This window comes from Peromyscus leucopus, chromosome 3 (genome assembly GCF_004664715.2).
Source record: "Peromyscus leucopus breed LL Stock chromosome 3, UCI_PerLeu_2.1, whole genome shotgun sequence".
Lineage (NCBI taxonomy): Eukaryota > Metazoa > Chordata > Mammalia > Rodentia > Cricetidae > Peromyscus > Peromyscus leucopus.
Genome location: NC_051065.1, coordinates 10,509,231 through 10,532,030, shown reverse-complemented (window position 1 = coordinate 10,532,030; position 22,800 = coordinate 10,509,231). Strand labels below are relative to the sequence as shown.

General features: G+C 37.9%; 1 protein-coding gene across 2 annotated transcripts in view; it reads right to left on the bottom strand.

The window, feature by feature from the left end:
• Tfec (transcription factor EC) overlaps nucleotides 1-22,800 on the bottom strand; it is a 68,674-nt gene that overhangs the window by 40,272 nt on the left and 5,602 nt on the right. Inside the window, exon 2 of one of the 2 annotated variants that reach the window (XM_037203506.1) lies at nucleotides 13,283-13,329. The exons of the other annotated variant lie outside the window; for it this stretch is intronic. The gene's annotated coding sequence lies outside the window, so the exon portion shown is untranslated. The remainder of the gene's footprint in view (nucleotides 1-13,282; nucleotides 13,330-22,800) is intronic. 2 annotated transcript variants of the gene reach the window in all.

Below are 22,800 nucleotides of genomic sequence, written 5' to 3'. Positions count from 1 at the left end.
GAGCATTGTACAGACAAATGGACCACATCTCGTCTTTTAAGTGAAGCATCTGGAATTAGAACTTAGTTCATCAACCAATTCACTTTTTACCCTCCACCCACTGATAGTACACATATTTACTGAACCTCATGCTTCCATGGGATATCAAGAATAAGTGTTTCCGATGTGATCCCAGAGTTCTTGGGGTTCATAATCTATTGGTTAGAACTAATTTAACTAGAGCACCCATAGCAATCACAACAGCAAGCAAAGCAACAGATACTGGTCACTGGGATAGACAATTTGCATATAGTGTTGTTTATCTTTATTTAAAACCCGGGAGATAGGTACCCACAGAACTATGTTAACTGTACTTAGGATTCAGAAACCTTAAATAGCATGTCTCTGACCCCCAGGTAGTAGGGGAGAAAATTAGAATACACAGCCTAACCCTAAGCACAGAGACAGAGACCTGAGTTCCTGGGAGCTCAGGACTCTGGACAACTGCAAGGGAGCCTGCAGGGGACCGACCTAGGCCCTCTGCATGTAGATGACAGTTGTGTAGTTCTGAGTGAACGACTCCAATTAGCAGAGTACAACAGAAAGGCTCAGTAGTATACTCAATGAATTTTAAATGACAAGAAAAAGCCACACTTTTACGAACGTCTTAGAAGAGAATGTGGTCATAAGCCTAGTGGTGCATGGAGAGACAGTACCACACAGAAGGACAATGAGAGGGCATGTCAAATGGAAATAAGATGAAATAAGAAATGGGAACAACGTCACAAATCTGTGTCCCTTGAGAAGCCACACACATGCCCTTCTCAACAGAACTACACCTCTTTCAACTGCTCTGTAGTGATAGAAAGTTCACAATGGGACCAGCCCTATCTGAGTGGTCTGCCACAGGGAACCACAAAGACTTAGCAAGCAACCCTGGGATTGGGTTGGATGCTATCTATCTACAGAACATCAGTAAACCAAGCAGGAAAGTCTTTGTTTCCTATGCACAGGAAGAGTCAATAAACTGTGTGATAACATAAACTCCTCCCACCCACCCCCCCAGCCCTGCCAGATCGCTGACTTTTCCAGTCACAGACTGATATCAAAACAATGGGACAGCTCAGGGTGAAACACCCTTGAGGCAACATTCAGAATACTGAAATTTCCTGGGTTCTCCACAGAGACAGACATCTGAGTTGCTGGGAGCTCAGGGCTCCGGTCAACTGCAAGGGAGCCTGAAGGGGACCGACCTAGGCCCTCTGCATGTGGGAGACAGTTGGGTAGCTTGGTCTATTTGTGAGACTCCTAGCAGTGGAATGAGGATCTGTCCCTGGCCCTTGAGTTGGCTTTTGGGAAGCTATTTCCCCTGCTAGGATGCCTTGCCCAGTCTTGATGTAGAGGGAGAAGCTTGGTCCTGCCTCAACTTGATAAGCCAAGCTTTGTTGACTCCCATGGGAGGCCTGCCCCTTCTGAACTGGACGCCCCAGGGGGGAGGGGTGTAGATGGGAGGGGGGAGGAACAGAAGGAGAGGAGAGAGAGGAAACTGGTCAATGTGTAAATAAATGAAAAAAATAATTTTAAAAAATGTAAATTAAATAAAATTCAAAGTTACAACAAAAAAATTTTCTGGGTTTTAAAAACCAAAAGCATCTGCTCAATTTCTTCTACTGAATACCCCCAATCTTTTCTGATATTCAGGAAGTTTAATTATAGGTTGCTGTTTATTTATCCACCAACTCAATGTTTGCTTTTAAGAGTCAAGCATGTGGGCACTGAGCACCATGGTGAAGGTAGAGGGAGACTGTCATTGTGTTTGAGTTCAAAAGGTTTTGTCCAGTCTCATTATGGCCAGGAAGGCGGGAAAGGAGCCCACTACAGGCAAATACCAAGTTCTTTATGCTGTTGCTCTTACACCATGCCCCTGGTTACAACCTAGAGAAGACACATAGCAGGTACCTAAAAGAGTGTGTGTGCCATGATTGAATGAATGAATAGGTCATGAAATTGCAGTGAGCATGAATGCTGTGAGGGAGGTGATGAGCTTTGGGAATCCATAGACCTGATGCTGCTCAGGCATAGGCAGACGACCGGTCTTTACACAGAAAGCTACAGTCTCACTGGACTGTCATTGGACCATTTCAAAGGAAGGAAATTTTGCTGTTGAAAATAATAAAAGGATCATATTTCCAGAATTCTGGACTACATTTTAACAGTATTTTCCCAATGTATAGCTGTTACAAACTAAAGTACATATAGCAAGCATCCACCCCATATGCATTGCAATCATACTATCCAAGGCCTATTTGTTTGCTTTTTGGTTTTGCCTGTTATGTCTGGCTATCTATAGACTCTCAAAAGTTATAGTAAAACCAAAAAATAAATACAGTTTGAAGATAACATCTCAAAGAAAGCATCAAAACAAAAACCAGAGCAGAGAAGTTAGAGTTGCCTACTAGAGACCTAAAGTACCAATGACTGGGCTGGAGAGATAGCTCAGAGGTTAAAAGCACTGGCTGCTCTTCCAGAGGTCCTGAGTTCAATTTCCAGCAACCACATGGTGACTCTCAACCATGTATAATGAGATCTAGTGCCCTCTTCTGGCCTGAAGGCATACATGCAGGCAGAACACTGTATACTTAGTAAATAAATGTTTAAAAGAAATCAAATACCAATGACTAACATGCAGGGGATGCTGAGGTAGTTGGGTCAAATGCAACAACACAAAACAATGCAAACAGTTTTTGGAAATCCAATAAAAACAAGAAGAAATTCTAAAGACCAAAACATTGCCACCAAGTGAAGAATGCTTTCTGTGGACTTACTAGACTAGACACAGCCCAAGAAGGTATCTATAAGAAGGAAAGCCTCAGTAGGCACCTCAAATACTAAGGCACAAAGAGAAATGCAAGTTCTTTTGAAAACTCAGAATGTCCAGTAGCTAAGACACTGGAATTGTAGTTTCATTGCATAATGAAATGCTAGATGCTAAAACAGAGATATTTTGAAACAATAAGGACAGACAAATGCTCAAAATCACTGTGATAGAGCAGGCCACAGACACAGAATCCCCAGAAAACACCAAGAAGGCATTGAGAAATAGCCCATGCATATTTTCAAATAACATTATGTAGTAGTAGTTGGTGATGCATTTTCCTTAGGGTACCAAAGCAACCCTTATCCCTCCTGCCTGCTGCCTGTGTTCTACCACTGCTATCCGTCACTAATTCATAAACATTGTACTTACAAGGGCATGTAATATTGAGATCCAGCAGTATAGAAACGGCTGAGCCGCTAAGAGTTCTAGCTTGCCAGTCGTAAGTATCTGAGATCAAAACCCCAAATCCACCTAAGAAATTAGAGCTTTGGCAAGGATCCCTGTAACTCCAGTGATGTGTCAAGTGGAGATGGGAGGATTGCTGGGTTTAACAGCTGCTGGACTAGCTCCACGTCTCAAGGGAATAGAGCACAAAGTGACAGCACAGGACTCCTGATGTCCTTCTCCGGCCTCTATGTACTCACATGTTAAGACACCACAGCACAATATATACACAAAAGATAGAGGGAAAAAGGAAAGAAGAGAGAAAGGGAGGAAGATATTCCACAAGGATAAGTGACTAGTTGTCCAGGATGCTAATGAAGCACTCATGTGTATGTAATAACAGAATTCCAAAATCCTGTGGCAGAAGAAGATGGAAGTGCCAAAGTAAGGAAATGAACCCACTATTAGAGCAACGGGATTCAACATGCTCTAATAGACACAGAAGACAGAAAATCAATGAGTTTATAGATGAACTCAGCACCTTCAGCAAATAAATTAATATAACTGACATCTCTAGACTACTTCATCCAACAAGAACATAATACCCATTTCTCTGAAGCTGGAATAAAATACTGAATAAACCACATCTGGGGCCACAAAACATTTTAACAACTTGAAAAGAAATCATACAATGTCTACTCTGAGACAGTAGGATTCTACCAGAAATACCATAACAGGGCTAATTAAAAATCCCCAAATACTTAGAGAAATACAGTTCTAAATTACATGAGTCAAAGATTTCTCAAGAGGACTTTTGAAATATTTTCTTACTAAATGAAAACAAAAACAAAACTTTTCCCTCTCTCTCCGAGCTATTATGCCCCAACCATGATGATCATAGACTAACCTCTGAAACTGTATTCGAGGCTCCAATTAAATGCTTCTTTTCATAAGTGTTACCTTGGTCATAATGTCTCTTCATAGCAATAGAACAGTGACCAAGACAGCAAGTAATGGTTATATTTACATACATATTTATATGTGTGTGTGTGGATGTGTGTGTTTATGTGTTATATGTTTGTGTGCATGTGTGTTTGTGTGCATGTGGTGTGTAGCAGTAATAAAAGAAAAAGAGTAGAGGTAATTGGGGAGGTAGGAGAGGGAATGGGAAGGGTTGGAGAGAGGTTACCTTGGAGGGGCTAGGGAGAGAAAAGGGAAAGGGAAAGGGAGGTAATCCTTTTTTCATTAAACTTTATTATAAAATAACCCCCCCCAAAATTCAAAAATATGTCCAAAGAGACATCAACATTTTCATCTGGCCTTTTGAATTAAAACAGTTGAATGGCTTGATCAGTTTGGGAGGCAACTAGGCAGTAGAACCAAGTCCTGTGCTCATTGCATGAGTTGGCTATTTGAAACCTGGAGCTTATGCAGGGACACTTGGCTCAGTCTGGGAGGAAGGGACTGGACCTGCCTGGACTGAGTCTACCAGGTTGATTACAGTCCTCGGGGGAGGATTTGCCCTGGAGGAGGTGGGAATGGAGGGTATGCTGGGGGTAAGGGGAGGGTGTGGGAGGGGGGAGAATAGGGGAACCCGTGGCTGATACGTAGAACTTAATGGTATTGTAAAATAAAATTAAAAAAATCTACTTCTTTTATCTACATGTATTATCTTGTTCCATAGAAATCAATATAGGGTATAATATATGAAAAAAATCAATAAAAATTTTGAAATTAAAAATCTAAATTAACATTTTAGTAAACTAAATATAGGAGAGTAAATTAAATCCAAGATAAAAGTGGAAATTATAACATAATTAAAGTGGAACACAGTTAAGATGAAAATAATAATTCAGTTGAGAAAACAAAACCCAAAGCTGATTCTTTAAAAAGATTAATGAAAATTAATAAGCTTGTTCCCTAGTTTAACTAATAAAACTGAGAAAGGATTCAAACTATTAGTATGTAAAGCCGGGCATGGTGGTACAAACCTGTTGTGAATATGTCTTGTCACCGCCCATAAGTTTGAAATTAGGCTGGTTAGTATATCCAGTTTTTGTATCAAAAGGAAAAATGAAACAATGAATGAAAGCAAAATGGAGGAGAGAAGATGAAGAAGGAGGAGGAGGAAGAGGAGAAAGAGAAAGAGGAGGAGAGGAGAAAAAGGAGGAGGAGGCTGAGGAAGGACACTCTCACTATACAGTACACAAGTCAGTAAAGGATAACAAATTAATACAATGTACAACTCTAGATTTACTACTTTGATAACCTAGATGAAATGAACCAACTTTCTGAAGGACATAATGTGTCAAAACTCACCAGATTGGAAACACTCGGTTAGATCATTTTCTACTAAAGAAATTTAATACTAATTGAAACATGTGACTTACAGTATAGTACAATTTTTAATGTATCACAATGAAAAATGCAACACTCTTGACTTCACTACAGTATTACAATTTTCTTCCCTGTAAAAGACATTATCACGATAATAAGAGAGAAGCCACAAAGAGAAAATACTTCCAAAAGCAACCTGTAGATGATGAAGAACTGAACCCATAATACTGAAAGAAGTCTCAAACAAACAATAGGGGGAGAAAAGCAAACCACCTGACTGAAAAATGGGCCAAAGCCCGTACAGACATCACAACAGGGAAGGCCCATACTTAACAAATAAGAGATGCTTTGTGATGTATGTCATCATGGAAATGCAAATTAAAACATGTACTTATCACTCTACACCTGTTAGAGACCACTGGTGATGCCAAACTATCGAGGGGTGAGTGTGGAGCCATGTGGGCTCTCAATCATCATTGGTAAGATTGCAAAGTGATAGAGCCATTTGGCAAGATAATTTCATGATGTTTTCAATCAGCTGTACTCTTACTACACAACCCAGCATCTTGGGCCCTTGTTATTTACCTAAATTAACTGAAAGGTATCCAGCAAATGCCTATATGAAAGCTTTATTAAAAACTGAAAACCCAGAAGTGGTTTTAAGGTCTCTCCTAGTTGAGTGGATATATTGACTGTGGTATAGCCCAGTGATGGAATGTTATTAGACATGTAAAATAAATAAATGTGGGCTGAAGACATGGCTCAGTAGTTAAAAGCACCCGCTGCTCTTGTGGAGGACCTAGGCTGGGCTGCCAGCAACCACAAATGGAAACGTACATGTGCCTATTTCTTGAGCTCCAGGAGATCAAACACCCTAGTGTGGCCTCAGTGATTACAAACCCACCCAGAGCACACATAATTTAAAAGTTAAAAAAAATTAAAAATAAGTAAATGATTCAAAAATTAAAAGATGTGAAGGAAACTTAAAAGCACATCACTCGGTGAAATAGTCAATCTAAAAAGGTTACATCCTACATAATAACAACTGTGACATTTAGAAAAGAAAAGCACAGAGATAATCAAAATGTCAGGTGTGTGCTAGGCTGGAGAGTGAGTAGAAGTGGGTGGACCACAGAGTACTGGATCTTCAAAACAGTAAAAGTAGTCTTCACAGCATATCCAGTTTTGAAACCCATAGTATAAAAAGTACCTTAAGTAAATCTTTACCATAAGTCTCAGACTTTGAGGAAAGGTGAGGGTTCAATGTAAGTTCATCAGTTATAACAAACACTCCACTGTGAGAAGAGATGTTGGCAGACAGACAGATTTGCTACTAGAAGAGCTACTGAGAGATGAGGGTGAGACAGACGAGCATGGCTTGCAGCACGGCACTCTATATCCCCACCTGGAGATATATGCCTTTTCACACGAAAATAGCTGTTTTAAAATTATTAATTCAATTTACTCTTCAGTGTATAGTAACAAAGCCTTTTCACCTAGCTCTTCATGGATTCTAGAACCCATCAAAGAGATAACAGGTTTTGTTTGTTTTTGTTTTGTTTTCTGAAAGGAATTTTAAGTTACAAGTGGGTATTTATGGCAAAAGCAACCAACTCTACATGCAGACCCAGTGATTTTTTTTATTCTATAATACTGTCTATTTGTATTATATCTCTTTAAATTATGAATAATATAAATTTTTTTTTTTTTTGGTTTTTTCGAGACAAGGTTTCTCTGTGTAGCTTTGCGCCTTTTCCTGGAACTCACTTTGTAGCCCAGGCTGGCCTCGAACTCACAGAGATCTGCCTGCCTCTGCCTCCCGAGTGCTGGGATTAAAGGCGTGCGCCACCACTGCCCGGCAATATAAATAATTTTATATTATAGGATTATACTTATTTTAGCTTTGCTGGAAAGTTATCTTTTAATAGACAGAAAGCAGAAGAGAAACGATGAAAGCTCTCAGCTGATTTAACAACCACTCAACAAACATCTAAGTGTTTCCTTTGTTAATAAACCAATCCCAAGGGCTGTGGGATGGTCTGTATGGTAAATTGCTCTGATTGGTCAATAAATAAAACACTGATTGGCCAGTGGCTAGGCAGGAAGTATAGGCGGGACTAACAGAGAGGAGAATTGAGAGAACAGGAGAGGAAGGGAGACACTGCCAGCCACCGCCATAACAAGCAGCATGTGAAGATGCTGGTAAGCCACCAGCCACGTGGCAAGGTATAGATTTATGGAAATGGACTAATTTAAGATATTTAAGAACAGTTAGCAAGAAGCCTGCCATGGCAATACAGTTTGTAAGCAATAAGTCTCGGTGTTTACTTGGTTGGGTCTGAGTGGCTGTGGGACTGGCGGGTGACAGAGATTTGTCCTGACTGTGGGCAAGGCAGGAAAATTCTAGCTACACCCCAGAGAAAGTGATTCTTTTTCAGAAAACAAAGCTATGACCCACATGTCATCATCTACCTGAAGAGCACTTATCCATACCTGTAACAAAAAGCCTGTGAGGAGACTCATCTGCCTCTGGGTACCACTTCTCTACAGAAACTCTAAACTAAAGAGCGACAGCAATTATCACATCACAGTCTTCTCAGTACCAAGACATATTGTCACCACTATTTTGACTAGAAAAGCAAACACAGGCCCATACCAAATAAGCTCATCAGTAAAATAAAATAAAATACATTAGCAAATTGAATATATATTACTTGGTGATAACAAACAAAGCTCATATGTAATCACCATACACATGGACATGCAAACAAATATTAAGAAAGATGATGGACAGCCATGTTCTCTACAACATGACAGTCCTTAAGAAATTTTGTTAATTTTATACTCCATTTGAACATTATAAATGAAGTAAAACATTTGGACTTCACAAATGAAAAATAGGTCACAATTAATTATGTCTCAGATATCAGAGGTATATAGAAGGAAATCTATTTTGGGGGGCTTATGAATCCACTAACTCCTAGGTACCAACTTATAATAGCCACATGACATTTCTTAATGTTCCACAGTGAAGATTAATAACTCATTTTTTCAAATCTTACTTTCCTCACAGTAGTCTGTGAATATGATACACCCATAAATCTCGTCTTGACTAAACCTAAAATTATACAGCAGAGCCTGTCTGATTGAGATGTAAGTACTGAACTAAAGGAGGACTCAGTTCATCAAAAGTTTTACTTAGGTTTCTGAATAACTGTCAGCATATTTCAGTTGAGTATTATATAATTCAGAGCCATTTAATGGATAATGATGTAAAATGTGATTGTAGCATATTCCTTCAGTCTCAATCATTTGAATTCGGATAATTCCAGTGATGTGTCTTAAAGGAAAAATCTACACTTACAACACTTTAGCAGGACATGAATATTATTAAGCAGCATTTTCCTAGTTCAATATCATTCTAGCAGTAAAATGTTTATATTCAATGAGATTCAAAGAAATCTAGCTTCCTTTATAACTCTATCCAGCCCCATTTATACACATGCTTATTGATTTTGTTTATATGAATTCTTCAAATTATCATTTCATACATATAAAAGATATAAGGCAATACCAGAAGATTTTTGTTTAATTTGACCTAATCTTAAAATATGTTGAAATGAAAATTTGTGAGGCATAAACAATAAACTAGAATCATATTAGAAATTAACTCCTTCACCTGGATTTCAAAGAAGTACAATACCCCTGACACTGTAGTCAGCAAGGTTTGTGCACAACTATAAAGCATTCAGAATACTTTGAAGTCGTGATACTTTAAAACTCTACTTAATATTATATTTACAAGTTTAATATCCATTAGTTATTTTTCTAGATCCAAGTTCTAGAGATTGAACCCAGGTCATACTCAATGAAAACTAAGTAATTAACTTTCATGAAGAGACAACCTTCAACTCAATTCTACAAATATTTTTTGTACCAAGTATATGTCAGGCACAATGTATTCTTCAAAGAATTTACAGTCTGAGAGATCAATATTTAAACACCAAATTATAATTAAATGTGACCAGCCTTTGAAAGCAAAAGATGCTCTAAAATCAAGCATAAAAGTCCTAGACAAAGTGTGAGCAAGTTAATCAAATGAAAAGTAGTTTCTGCTGCTTTAACCAGTGCATGGACAGCTCTGTCCATTAGCTGTATAAGCTGGTCACAATAGTCAGAAAGTTTAATATGGCTCCTCTTTGTGTGAAGAAATTAAGCAATCATAAAGATGACTATCTGTCTTCAAGTACTCTAGGTAATAATAAGAAAAGATGAATATGACTATGAGCATGTGGAAAGAGATATTACCTTAGCAGAAGTCTAGGAAGTTATCATGAAAGAGATTGAGAGCTAGACCGGGTAGCTAAGTATGTAGGAACTTGAGGAAGAGTATAGAAAAAAAAAAAAAAAAAAAAAAAAGCAGTGCAACAAGATGTAGTGCCATGTGTAAGGACCAAAAATAGGAGGTAATAGGTTTAAAAAAATCACTGTAAAGAAGAAACTGGACAAGAGCAGACATGCCATAGACTAGGACTGTGAGGCTGATGAAACTTTCATATCTGGGGTATGAAATCAATTACTGTTTTCATTTTCTTCATCCCAATGAATTTCACCCATGATTTTTTAAGAGGTAAATAAATTTTGCTCAACAAAAAGAGTTGCTTAAAGTAAGAGTTACTATGTGATAAGAATAAAGAGATTCAAGCAGAAAAGGGAAATGGATTGAAGAGATCTTTCAAAATGCATTGTTGAAAAACCAAGTTCTCTGGCTTAAGAACTGGAAAGATAGTGATGGCTATCACTACGAAATTGGCTTTTTGACACGATTAGAAATTGTATATTATTTTTGCCAGCTATGCATCTGACTGATGATTCATGATGAGAATATACAAAGAATTAAAGAAGCTATGTACCAAGAATTGAACATTCTGATTTTTTAAATGGGTAAGAGGGGAGTAAAATAATCAGCAGTTTAACCTGTGAACCCTGGCAGCTACAAGGATAGCTGGCCTTTCACGCTATGTTCACTGATACAGCAGTGGCACAAATGTTAGGAGAGTAACCAACCACCTTCTGATTGGATTTAATGCTCATTCGTGTCCAGTACATTTAACAGGATCAAAAATCTGTGACTCTGTTATAGGAGTTAGGAGAAAATCTAATATTATTTTCCTACTAAATGTATATAGAAATAAATTACCATGTAAGTTCTTTTATGCATACCCATAGATCCAAATGTTAATCTCTAAATGTTAACTAGAGAAGCTTCTTTACAAGGTAGATGGTGACTAAGGCAGAGAATCACAGTTGGTCAACACATGGAAAATAAATAGGGCCGTATTATCACATCTGTTTCTGCAAAGAACATTAGAGCTCATCGCAGAAGAAGGAGCATGGAGACTGTAAGAGCCAGAGGTAGTGGGCATCTGTAGCAAAACAGCATTTCACAAACACAATATCACCATTGCAGACATGAACTCTCAGCAACTGGGCCTGTATGCCCAAGATCTGTGTAATAACGAGCTAGACACAATTCCAGTATAAATGAGGGTGGGCCACATGGTATGCTCTCTAAAGAAGAAATACAAATGGTGATGGAACATTTAAAAGTGTGCTTGATACTTCTACCCTTTAGGAAACTGTAAGATTTCGTGTCACCCCATTAGAATGACTATAATGAAGAATTACTAATAACTAATGCAGGTGCAGCTGTGGAGAAAGGAAACTCTTATACAATATTATAATCTAGCATAAGCTAGTACATTCTGGAGGTTTCTCAAAAAATAAAAAAAAAAATAAAGAGATAGCTACCACATGACCTCATGACCCAGATATACACTCCTGGGCAAAGGACACTATATCCTATGAAGTGGATACTTACATATTTATGTCCATTGTTGTTCTATTCACAATAACTAGTAGATGGAAGCAGCTTGTATGTCCACTAATTAATGAATGGATAATGAAAATGTGGTATATATACACAGTGGGACTCCTTTGTAAAGAAAAAAAATGAATTATGACATCTTCAGAGAAATGAATGGAATTGGAGGAAAAATACAGACTAAGGCAACCCAAGCCCATAAAGGCAATGCCATGTGTACTCTCTTATATGCGGCTCCTAGCTTCGACTCTTCAATTATTTTTAGTCAGGTTTGTGTAACATTGAGTACCTGTGGAAACTAGGAAACAAGAGGATGCTGGGGGAGGTAGCTGATTTCATGGGAGCTTAAATACTAATATTTATTAAGAGAAGTCAACAAACATGTTTAAATAATACTCTGTATTTCTTAGTCACTTATCGGTTAAAGCAAAACTCTCCTGTAATGCTTGACTGTACTATTTTTCATCCCCAGTGACCTTTTGATATTATTTTCATTATGAAGTAGCAAATGTTCTTTCAATGGTGCAGAGAATAAATGGGAAACAGGACTGGCTTCTTTAAAAGGTCATGTTTCAAATATTTTTGGAAAGTTACCAATGCACTTTTTAAGAAATTCTTCATGTTCTGAAATAGATCTGAAGTCACAAAAGAGAATGTTTGTGATAAAAATCCCAAACTCCCTGTTTTTGAGATACCTTGCATCATTCTGTTACACATGCACTACATTTACCATTTTTATTATATCCTAGTGTTTGCATTTGGGATGATACCAATATAATGTCAATTTATTTGAACTTTATAAAAGTAATTCATGGGCTATTTAATTTGAGTGAAATGAATATATATATATGAAATTTTCATATTTTTAAGACCTAAAGTGTCATATAAAGGTTTACTCATAAGGAAAAAAACCTAAACAATTAAAATGGCTCTAAACTCTCTTTGACTTGTATTTTTATATCTTTTATCTACTTTATGGGTTGATATATGATCATCAATTAATGAAGTCATTTCTATCATAATAAAATGTCATCGTTAGAACTAGTCTAACAATTTTCTAAAGAGTATGATTGGGGCATTTTAGGTAGTTAAATATTAAAATAATCTAATTGAAAATGAGACTTTGAGATTATTCATTTTGATTGACAAACTACAGACACTGACTGTTCATAAGTACACTTCCATCACTCAATTTTTATAGAGATTGCTAGCATTTATGAGGAAAGGGTAAAACTGTTCTTGCCTTTGTTTTACTTAACAGTATAGATGGTAGTTTTTTGGCTTTCTGTGTTTCATATGCACTTATTAATAGAATATCTACAATGTCAAATTTCTCGTGTACTGTGTCACCTTAGGAATGACCTTCAGTTGTACAGCTGTCATAGATTCACCTCCTGTTGTAACTGAAGAACAATGTTTGGTTGGAATCAAGGAAACATACACCTGCTTTCAATTTTGATGGATACAAAAAGTGTATATCCAAGAACCATTAATTCAATGGGGAGAATAAAAGAAGCTGGTGAACTAGTTGAAAGTCCCGGAATGCAAAAGCATAGCAATGAGTCACAAGTTAAATCACACACCCCAGTCATTCAAGTGACCCTCTTCACACTTCTCCCTGGGAGAGCTTTCAGATACAGGCAGGTAATAAAGACTGTCTATAATCTCACACCCAAAAGCTTGCACAGCTCCACAAAATTGTCCTCTGATGTACACATGTACACACATGCATGCACAAACACATACACACACACACACACACACACACACACACACTAATAAAATATTTTAAAATCTATAAAGAATCTGGATAGACTCACTGTGACAGAAAGGATGTCTCTTAAATCTTTCTTCTGTATCACTTAATCTAAAGAAAGAATAAAACCCAAATGCTAAGTGATACTGTAATTTGGAATATACAGAGAAATTTCTAGTAGAATTTCCTACTCAGGACCTTTTTTCCATATATTTTTAGAAAAGAAACCAATTAAAAAATAAAGAAAACAGTTTTGCACAGATGACAAAAAGAAGACAACAAACTATATTAGAAATAATTTTCTGGGACTGTAGTATAAGATAATATCTCCCCTATAAAAGATGCTGATATCTTAATCCCCAGAACTTCAAAAGAAATCTGGATATGCAAATTTCAACTGCACAAGGAACTCTGTAGATGTAATAAAGGTTCTTAAGATGGATATATAACCTTGGATCAGCTGTTCAGGTCCAATGTAAGCCTAAAGGTCTCATACAGAGATAGGACAGGCAGACAGAGGAAGACATGGCAGTGAGTGCTGAAGTCAACATGATTCAGGAAACTAACCAAGGCAGCTGAAGAAGGCAGGAAACAGAAACTCCTGGAGCCCCTAGAAAGGAACTAAGCCTTGCCTATGCCCTGACCTTAGCCCAGGGCAGCTCTGCCAGGACTTTGCCCACCAGACTCCAAGACAAGAAATTTCTGACCTGATTTCTAACTACTACGATGTTAGCAAAATTGTTATAGCAGCAATGAGAAATAAATGAAGATACGATTTTATTAATTCTGTCTTTTATTTTCTCATTCTAGTGACATTGTGGATTTTTGCTAAGGACTTCCTAGAAATACCCAGCCCACAAATACTGAGAATATGGGATTTCCCAATCATATCTAGACTTGAGAAAATGCTGCAAAAAAAAAAAAAAGTTCCCCAAATACAGTGCCTTCCATTAACCTCTTGATGCTACCAAAATGCTCTTTTAGCAGAAATTATGCTGGTAAACACCCTGGTGAAGTCCCTCCCTTCTTTAACTCACTCTCTCTCCCTCCCTCTCTTTCTTTAACTCCCTCGCTCTCCCTCTCTCTCTCTCTCTTTTCTCTTTCTTTCTCTTCCTTCATCCCTTCTTCTCACAATGATCTTAACAAAATATAGATGAAAAGAAATAAAGCTAGAAAATGAGGCAGAAGACGATTGATAAAGAGGTGAATACACTACTCTAAGATTTGTTCTTAAAACCCTATTAAACTACCGGGAGTTTGGGAGAAGAGAGCATTACAGTCAGTTTACCTCTTCAGAAGTATGCCTCCAGCAATGAGATAAAGACTAAGTTATTAAAAAACCATTCTAGAACCAAGAACAAATAGCAATTTTCAGTAATATTGCTTGGGAGAATATAATAGAGGGCCCAAGAAAAGGCAGTAGTTTTTATAGTGGTAAACTATAAGCCAATTGTTAATCATAACATAGACAAAGTAATTATTAACAGTATGTGTAGCTCTGATGAAATTACACAGCCAAGAAAGAGGAAGAATAGTCACATACGATTCTGTGATGTGAAATAAGAAAAAGTATGGAGGTGAATTACCAAATGAAGTATGTTTTGAAGAAAAGACAATAAATTCAGCATAAGCTTAATGAAATTGGAGTTTGAGGAGCATCTCAGAGGGAGTCAGGGCACAGCTGAGGTAGAACACAGGTGGAAGTGTGGACTTGGAAGAAATCACTGAGTCCCTTTCTTTTTTTTTTTTTTTTATAAAATCATCCAGGAGAACAAAAATCTAAAGGACAGGGCATTCAGAATTCTAAGGAGCACCAAGGGGTGGAAGAAACAAAGACTGCCACAAACGTGCCAGGAAATGAGGACAGTGTAAGATCACAAGGTCAAAGTGGGGCAGAGTGTGAGGAAGAGAGCGTTTAACAAAGTCACATGCCACAGAGAAGAGAGAGGACAATGAGGAGGAGATGCTGTTAGCAGACCTCGAGATAAGTGGGTTACTGGGGATTCTCGGGAGAACCCTTCTCAGGCATGGACCGAGAGTGGGAAGCAGCCTGCAGGGACAGCAAATTGTGAACAAGGAGATCTCAGTCATGCCTTAGACCGGGTGCTGACCGCTCTCTCTCCACAAGCTTCATGATAATTTAATTTGAAAGGCCAGCTACGTAAGAATGCTTTCCAAGTTTGTTTCTCTGTACCAGAGCTCCATGTGATGTAGCATCAAGGATGCAGTGACCTGTGAAGTAGAGGGCACTCAGCACCAAGCTCTCCTTACCCTTTGTATAGGTGACACCATCCAGTGGTTTCCAAGGGATACTTTAAAGGTTGTACTCATGCTCTAAAGTTCTCTTATTTTTTAACTTCATGTGTATGCACTGGGGGTTGGGGGTGCCTCATCATAAACAAGAAGATACATTTTGCAGTTTTTCAGTTATTGCAATAGTTCTGTGGTGAAGAGAGGTGTAGGTGTATGTACATATATGTTTGCATGTCTCCTTACAGACAGAGACAACATAGTGTTTATAGGCAAAAGGTAATTAGTTATTAAACACAGGCAGAAGACCCAAGGGAAAGGGGTGATTGATTAGGTAGCTGGCTGAAAACAGGTTTTAGACCAAAGTGAAGACCCAAGTTTTATTAGAAATATTCTCTTTCTAGGGAAAAGAATCTAACATTTTAGAAATCTGAGAAGGGACTGAGAATCTCTTTCTGTATTGTATTATCTCAATATGGTTATTTACAAAGTCATCTGCTGGTAATGTAGAGAGGGCAAGAAGGTCTGGAGCTGGATGAGCAAAGCTAGATATAAGAAATTTTCCCAATGAGATGGAAGATGGGCTAGAGTGCTGCCAGGTGGACAAGAAGGCCCAGCTGCAACTGAAGACTTGTGGAAATAGTATTCCATATTGTTGTAGGACTGTCTTCTATGACAGCAGCATGCCGACTGCACTGGCCATGGATGAACTAGTGGAATAGAAAAAAAAAGAGACAAGACATGTAATTCTAATTAGGAAAGGGAGGATTTGAAAGTGACTAAGGGCTAGGTCAAGAGGGAAGAAAGTGGAGGATCCAGTGAATGAGGGGACTCCATTAGAACAAAGAGAATACCCAGAAAAGAGAGAGCAAAAGAGCTGCGGGCAGACTCTGAGGCCTAGCCTAGGGCCTTGGAACCCTTCTCAACACACTTGAACCTCAGAATCAAGATCTCACTGATCTACCCTCGTTGATTTTCCACAATACTTGCATCTTTCCCTGCAATTGTTCTCTAACCATTCAAGGAGATGCTCAACCTAACAGCAAATTCTCATGCTTGTTAACAATGAATGTTCTGTTCATCACAGCAAATACTCTACCATGAAACAGGTATGGGAAGTAACCTTGTCCATCAACCATGCTTCTTCAAACTTCAGTAGCGAACATGGCTCTGATTTATTTGTTATGACTTGTACTTTACAATGACAAAATGGTAGACATTTTCTTAACATTAAATATTACCACTTCCCATGAGCACAGCAAAAATAGTGATGTAGTGCACAGACAATTTCACATCTCAATGTTTCCACAACTGGTAACTTCACTCTCCATCAGAGGCTTAATATATATAATACAGACTGAAATTTTTAATATGCAGCTGCAAGATTACAGGATAAGCAATCAAGTATCATTGAATTTGATTTTTATACAAAATATTTATTCACATGGAATTTTTATATCCATTGATTAGTCCCTTTTGTGATCTCTAACTTAATCACCTATAACAACCATTCCTTATTTATATTTCAGTTAATTAGCTAAGGTGCAGAGAAATGAAGATTACAGATTCAAAAGCAAACCCACTCTACTTACCTCTATCCTTGTACTCACTTCTAAGTTAAAAATTACATTCATAGTCTTTTTCTAAAATCTTTTTTAAAGATTTATTTATTTATTATGTATACAGAAGAGGGAGCCAGACCTCATTACAGATGGTTGTGAGCCACCATGTGGGTGCTGGGAATTGAACTCAGGACATCTGGAAGAGCAGTCGGTGCTCTTAACCTCTGAGCCATCTCCCCAGCCCCTACATTCATAGTCTTAATGATAATGGCGCAACTTGCTGAATACATACTGTTTGCTTTGAATTGTATCCATTTCTTGTTGTTCTGTCTCCCTTTTCTCATCTATCATGTCCAGCCAGTGAGCTGAGAATCCTTACTCACTATGCCCTACCCAATCTGTTAAAGATTGGAAGTACGTGATAGAACAAAGCAAGCATCCAAAATCAATTCCTTGCTTCTAATCAGTAGCCATCATGAAACTTTTGCTACACAAGATAACAAGTGTCTTCATGAAAATTTCTAATGCCGAGGAGGGAACATTTCACAAATCATCTCTTCGTAAGATAAATTGTATAATACTTTTGCATAGCCTACTAAAACCATCTTAAATATGTAAATGATGCAAAGCATCTTGATCACTGAAACAGTATAAATAATGATATTACAGTTTGTTAAGAATATGTGATATTTAAACATATATACCCAAAGCCCCTCTGATAGTATCCTTTTTAGTAAGAAATTTTGCATAGCTGTCTCACTCATGTAAAAGGCTTAATTGCTAAGAACAATTACTCATAATATGGCTAGGAAACATAAACTTGAAAGCAAAGCCAAAGTAAGCTTCCTTTCTCTTGATCAATGACAAATTTAAAAAAAAAAAAGCATGATAAATTAAGTGACTCTAACATAGAGAAAATATGAGTGTTAGGTTATTTGAAGAAACTTGTCATTATTTTAAAGTCTTTGCAAACATTCTGCCCGTAACTTCTACCTAAACTTACCATTGAATTTATTTTTTTAAGTACATGAGATAACATCTAAATCCTGAACATTTACAAAACATTTTCACATGAAAAGTAAGAATTTGGAGGCAGTTATGGAGCAGCACATAAATAATTCGTTCTAACAATAACAGGATATTTCAGATTCTCAGTGTAAATACATTAGGCTACTCAACCAACATAAACCAGACTTTATAAAAATATGCTTAGAGCAGACAATAACCTCATTATGTCTTCCCCATAAAATCCAAGACTCTAATATAAGCATAAATCACTCTTTCCATTTTTACAGTGTTATTTTTGTCTTGCCTGAGTTTAGGAGTTCATTACAAAATCAAGTTTCTGAGGGGACATTATAAATGATACCTGAAATGGCTTCCTTCAAAACTAGCTCAAATAAGTTCAGCCAAATTTTCTTGTCTCTTATGTTCTATTCAGTGTTTTGTTTTCTCTCATAAATTCTCTCTAGAATGACTGTTACTCCTGGCAAGGTCCACTTTGTTTACTAAAAACCACTACTGATTAAATGCATTGCCGATTAAATGAGCTATATGATATCTGAGAAGTTACTTACTGTCATATGTCTATCATCAACCCTTCAGAAAAGTCAGCAAAAATGAGATTTTCTTACGATGTTTCCAAGTTGGAATAAAGTTTCAGTCTTATTGAACTGTGTATGCATCAGGAAAATGTGATTGTGTTGTAGCCTATAAATATATATTGCCAACTCTAACTATTGCTGAGACATCTCAGTCTAGAAAGTCAAATGCTGTAGCATGTCACTTTCAAACTTCTCTCCCTGGTTTCAGGGAAATAGGTGCAGATTTCAAATAAAGTTATTTAAAGTAGATTCTGGTATACAGTCACCCACGTCCTCCTGAGTCAAATTTGTCTGTTAGAATGTCTCCAGTCAATCTGACCACTTCAACCTGACAGGCAAGACAACCAAATCAGCAATCAGCAGGCCAAAAAATCTGTCAAACCATTGCCTTCACTGGTGATTACATTTTGACTGACTTGAGCAGTCAATTTAATCAAAATAGTCAAACCAGGCTTCCCATGTATACAATCTCAGGGTCTGCTATTTCTGTAGGTGTGTTCTGTTTATGTATTTGAAGAGTGTTTTATTACATTGCATTGTTTAGGAACAGCAAGTCCAAAAAGTTGTGAGCTGCTGGTTTGACAATCAAGGGCTCACACTGGAGTAAGTTCACAAAGAGGAGAAAAGGCTCATGGATTTTCTGAGAGCTATGGAAAAGAGGAGCTGTAGAAGAAAACTTGGGACCACACACATGCCCATGGGACCATATTTCTTAGTTACGAGGTTAACACGTGTGTCCAAACAAAGGCATGTGATCACCATACTTTCTCAGATGAAGCAAAACATCAAGGAGAATCCCATGGAGGATGTGGGGAAAGTGATGCCAGTGTCCGCAGTTCTTTTCATTCTCAGTATGAGAAGTCATTTTGTCAAAAGAAAGATGACTATGGAAATTACATAGGGGTGACAGTAATTCAACTGCTCATTGACAAATGCCAATGTGGACATACATTCCAGTGCTTACAAAGCTGTGTTAGATGTAAGTTTTAAAATCCAGCCAGCCAGTCATAAAACCTGACTCCCCACTAAACGACCAGCCTTGTGGCTTTGGAGCAGATATTTCCTGCCAGTGTGCATGTACACTTAATTGCACAATAGATATAACTCGACAACATAATTGCTAGGCTTGTTTCAATCAAAACTACTTAATTTTGGCAAATCATTTCCAATATTGGGCGCTACCTCATGGACCACAGGAATATGATCCAGCTCAAGTGCACCATAGTATTGAAAGCCTCCTGTTCAAATACAGTATTTTATTAAGCAGTAGACTAAACAGCATATGATGTTTAATTATAATCTCATTAATAGTTAATCATTCGATATATTCCAATATCCATTAATAGCACTAATAAGCATAATGGCCAACATTGCAAGATTGCTATTCTGTGCAGTCACTAATTGATAAGCTTTGTCCTTGGTTTCTGATTTAACAGCCATAAAGGTCCTAGTAGATAGATCAGATTCACAAATCAAGAAGCTGAATTCCATAAATCACATAACATACCTGGGATCAAACAGCGGATATGAGAGAGGCGCTTTGGAAATATAACTATCTTGCTTTAAAGCCTACACTCTTTCTAATATATGTCTCTAAGAATGCATGATACACGTAACAATGGCTTGCATTTTAGGTTTCCCAGCTAAGACAGTGGTTGCTACTGTGGGTTTGGAACTTCCACAAGAGACAGGTCTCACTCAGAAGGAACTGTCAGTAAACACAGAATCTAGAATGATCTAACACTCACCTAACTTGTGCAGAATACTATACTATTCTACTAAATTGATACATTAGGCTCCAAAACAATGAGGGTTTGACAGATAAAGTGTCCAGGTTTCAAAGGATTTGGAGCTATAAAGGACTTTAAGGACTAACTTCCAGAAAACCCAAGATACAATGCCTTGTCACATGATGACAACCCCAATATGAAGAAGCAGAAAATTAAGAAATGTGTACAATATCAAATGATTTCATACTGTTTTTGTGGGTGACTTTTCAGTCCTCACTAGAGACCATAATCTCAAACAGCAGTGTGCAAAAGACCGATGGAACAGGAATGAACTACGCCACTGGGAAGAGCCTAGGCTTCCAGCTAAAACTCAACATTGGAGGGTATGATCTAATGTACAGGATTAACATCTCAGGAGACTTGCCCTGGGTCAGCTCATCTCTCTGTGATGCCTTATCCTCTAGATGGAAATAAAAACAGTGAACTCTTTTAAATGTGCCCTATGGTCTGATTAAAGATTGAAAAGGGCTCTAAAAATCCACAGCACTCCCAGGGAAAATGCTAAATATCATTATCATTATTACACCAAATGCCATAATTTGGTCTCCTCAGATTCCCTTTTTATGTAGATTCCATCAAACTCTGACTTCTGACTTTTCTCCTCTCTGACCAAATCTCCAATGACAAAGCAAAGGGAAATGTTGAGGCAATTAGTGGGAAATGGAAGCAATTAATTCCCTTTTTGAGTGGAGACCTGGCCTCTGTGAACCAGTTTAACCAAAAATAATCAATGACCTTTCTCTGCCCAAACTGAAGCAAATCTACTTGATATTTGTCACTGGTTATCCATCTACTGCCTCGACATTAATGAGTCTCTTCACTTTGCCCCTTCCTTTCATGAAATGCAGACATCTTTTCTGGTCCCTTGTTACCTCTGCATCTGCTATTTTTGCAAATTGAATACAGTTAGAGGCCTCGTTATCCTTGTGTGAGCCTAGGAAACAGTTAGTGTAGTGTGGATTCTGACGGGTCCCCTCTTGAACAGTCCCCCCCCCCTTTCTGCTGTAAGGATGAGGGCTTGTCTACACCAAGTGAAGAGTTTAAGCATCATACAGAGCCAGATCCATTCCAGTCCCAGTCCACTGCCCACCCATTGGCCATCGAGGGAAAGTCAACTCGTCTTCAAAATCATCTTTTTCCCCTTAGAGCAACAGTGTCGGCACCACTTGTTTCAAGAGTATTGTTGGACTCAAATGTGGCAGCTGGTGGAAAGCCTTTAGTACATAAAAAGTGCATAATTAATACATAATCAGTATTTCCTATTATCACCTAAGAAGAAAGCAACTATGTGAAGACATGAGAGAAAAAAGAGGTAACAGCGGGGAGAGGAGGGAAGGTGAGGAGAAGAAAGGTGAGGAAGAAGAGGAGGGGAATGGGGAAGGAGATTTCACCAAATGTACCTGATTTGGGCATGTGTTGAAATTCATCAAAACAGACTACTACCCAGGCAGGAATGGTTAGTACTAAAGGTCTCTCTTTGGTTTCCCACTGAAAGAGTTAATATTACCTTACCCATTATTTTATAAAGTGGTTCCTTTTCTTAGAAAATTATGGATAATTGTGAGTATGATTTTTGTTGCTGTGGTGAATTGTTCCATCTTTACACAAATTGACAAAAGCATGGTCATATATCCCACTGGCTGTGTTTAGTGGAATGGAGACGTGTTAGCACAACCAGCAGAAATCAAATGAATTGGCAATAGATTTTGGAGGTTAGGGAAAAGTGCAATATCTTATAGACAAAAGGCAAATTGACAGTTACTTCTCAAATTATGCACAGCTACCTTACTCTCTACTTCATTGTGCTCGGAAAGTTCTATCCCAAAGCAGAGCTCTAGGAGAACTGCTTTAATAGGAGATAATATGAGGAAGTTCAATATGAGGCAGGAGCTTATTGTTAGGATTCGTGCTTTGAAAGCCTGTCAAAAATGTGAAATTGAGACTTCGTAAGGAGGCAGAGAAAGGCCTCTTTTTATGTTCAGAGGTTGATTTCCAGTCTCAGAGCTCCTGTGTCCAATGCAAGTTTGACCTCCTAAGAATAAATTCAAAGCTGTCCTCAGGTTCAAGAGTGGGCTTTAAGCCCCATGAGATCCTTTATCCTTTACACTCAGTTGGGGCCAGACCTCCACTCTCCACACTCGGCAATAGTTCCTATAGTTTATTCAAAATCACATGGGAAATGAGTAACAAACTAAAAATGCTGACCGTCTGACTTCCTAGTCACTGTGTTCCACCAACTCCACACCAGGCAACCACAGAGAAATCCCTGAATCATGTGTTTGCTTGAACAACTTGCTTAAGAGATAATGTATGCTAACATAAATGACTCTTTCTACACTGGAAAATGTCAGAGCATATCTCCTTCAGTTCTCTCAT